This window comes from Diabrotica virgifera, chromosome 2 (genome assembly GCF_917563875.1).
Source record: "Diabrotica virgifera virgifera chromosome 2, PGI_DIABVI_V3a".
NCBI lineage: Eukaryota > Metazoa > Arthropoda > Insecta > Coleoptera > Chrysomelidae > Diabrotica > Diabrotica virgifera.
This window is the reverse complement of record NC_065444.1, coordinates 26,177,278-26,179,535: the sequence shown is the minus strand read 5'-3', so window position 1 is coordinate 26,179,535 and position 2,258 is coordinate 26,177,278.

Here is a 2,258-nt window from a genome sequence, read left to right as displayed (position 1 = left end):
TTTGCAGAATGACTTTCCAGCTGAATTCTTAATTTGGTCGGACCATCTAGTTGGTGATCGTCCTCTTGATCTTCTGCCCGGAACGTTTCCAGAAACAATTAAAATCTCCAAACTATCGTCACCTCTGTGGACAACATGACCGAAGACTTGCAGAATTCGTTACAGACATATTGTGGGCAGACTTTTTTTTAATTTCGAGTTGGTTTAGAATGGAAACGTTTGTCCTATGAGCTGTCCAAGGTATGCGCAGCATTCTTCTCCAGCACCACATCTTAAAGGCATTCGCTTTCAAAAGCACCACACTTGGACTCAAAGAGTCCAAGTCTCTGCCCCGTATAGAAATATTGAGAATACAAGGGCATTCACCAGTCTCATTTTGATATTTTGAGAGATAGATCTGTCTTTACAAACTTTAGTTAGACGACTTATCGCATTTTTTGCAATACCAATACGTCTCCTAACTTTTGCTTCACAGTTACCATCGTTAGTTGTACTGCTAGACCCGAGATAGACAAAGGTGTTTACTATTTGGTATTCCTGTAACATGTTAATCAGTTGAATAGTGTCGAATCTGAGCAATGCTTGGCATATCACTTAAGGACAGGAGAACAAACACATGGATAAGACAGAAAACCAAAGTCACCGATGTGGTTCAAAAATCACTAAAATTGAAATGGGAATACGCTGGACATGTAGCTAGGAGCGATCTTAACAAATGGTACAGAAGAATTCTAACCTGGAGACCATACGAACATAAAAGACCCAGAGGCAGACCTCCTATGAGATGGACAGATGATCTGAAACGAACTGCCGGGAAAAATTGGCTACAAGTAGCGTACCTACAACAAAAAACAATGGAAAGGAAGACTTGAAGAGGCTTATGTTCAGATGTTGAAGTGAATGGCTAGACGAAGAAGAAGAAGAAGAAGAAAAAGTGTCGAATCTGTCGACCACCATTATTTTTGTCTTAGCTTTATTGATTTTCAGACCCACTTTACTGCTTTCGTACTCAACTCTTCGCAGGAGATCAAACATTTCTTACAACGTATGCTGCACCAATTTAACATAACCGCCAGAAAATTTAACATGTTAAATTCCCCAAAAAAGACAAAATGCATGGTTATAACAGCAAATTCAATAATATGTAAATTGGAGCTGGAGGGCTAATAGAACAAGTGATGGAGTTTTAATAACTAGACATCACACTATCTAGCTACGAAAGGGTCTAAACAGAAGTGGAAGATCAAGTGAATAGAACAAACAGAGCGGTAGGTTGTCTGAATGACACAATATGGAGAAATAAAAATATCGGAAAAGAAATGAAAGGCAGAATTTACAAAACAGTCATAAGACCAATAATGACATACGCCGCAGAAACATGACCCGACACAGAGAGGACAAAAACCGTTCGAAAAATCGATGGTAAGACTCTATGGGACACAGAGCTAGAAGTACAGATATACAGCGGAAATTCAAGGTGGGCAATATTAATAACTGGATAAGAAACAGAAGAATAGAATGGAATGACCACATACGCCGAATGACAACAAATAGAGTAGTAAGGACAGCGAGACACGGTTCCCCAATAGGAAGACGATCAGTGAGAAGACCACAAAACGATGGAATGGCAACTTACTAGAGTCGCATTGAAAAAACAAACAGACAGTCATGTTTATACAAATAGAAGAAAAAGAAGAAGAAGAAGAAGTATTTTTGTCTTATAAATTAGAAATACAAATTCTGATAATAGAAGATAAAATAAGGATGGGAGGCCGCTTTTCTATAAAATCACCGGGCCGCTTGAAAAGTTCCAGCACGCCACTGGGTCTCAGTTTATGCAACTAATGATAGGAGCATAGTAGGTAATCAATGAAAGAAGCAAGGCAGGAAACAGAACCTACTGGAAATACAACAACTTCCTCAAAGATAAAATCAAATACTATGGACGTTTTTTCAAAACGTCCATAGGTCCATAGTATTTGATAAAATAAACAGGCCCATTTCGCGATTCAAGTTTATATAGGCAACACAAATTACACGCCGCTAACCAACGGGTCGGATCTAGAATCGAGTATACATACCAGTTCCTAGCAAATATGCAATTAGTAATGCACGAACTTTAGTGACATCTAAGGAGTAATGTCTACAGTTAAAAAGAAGTTTAGTTCAGTCTTATATGTATAGATGTCACAACTAAGGTGACGATATGACAATACAATATGACATATGTCATAAATGGTCATAAATTGTAAATCAAA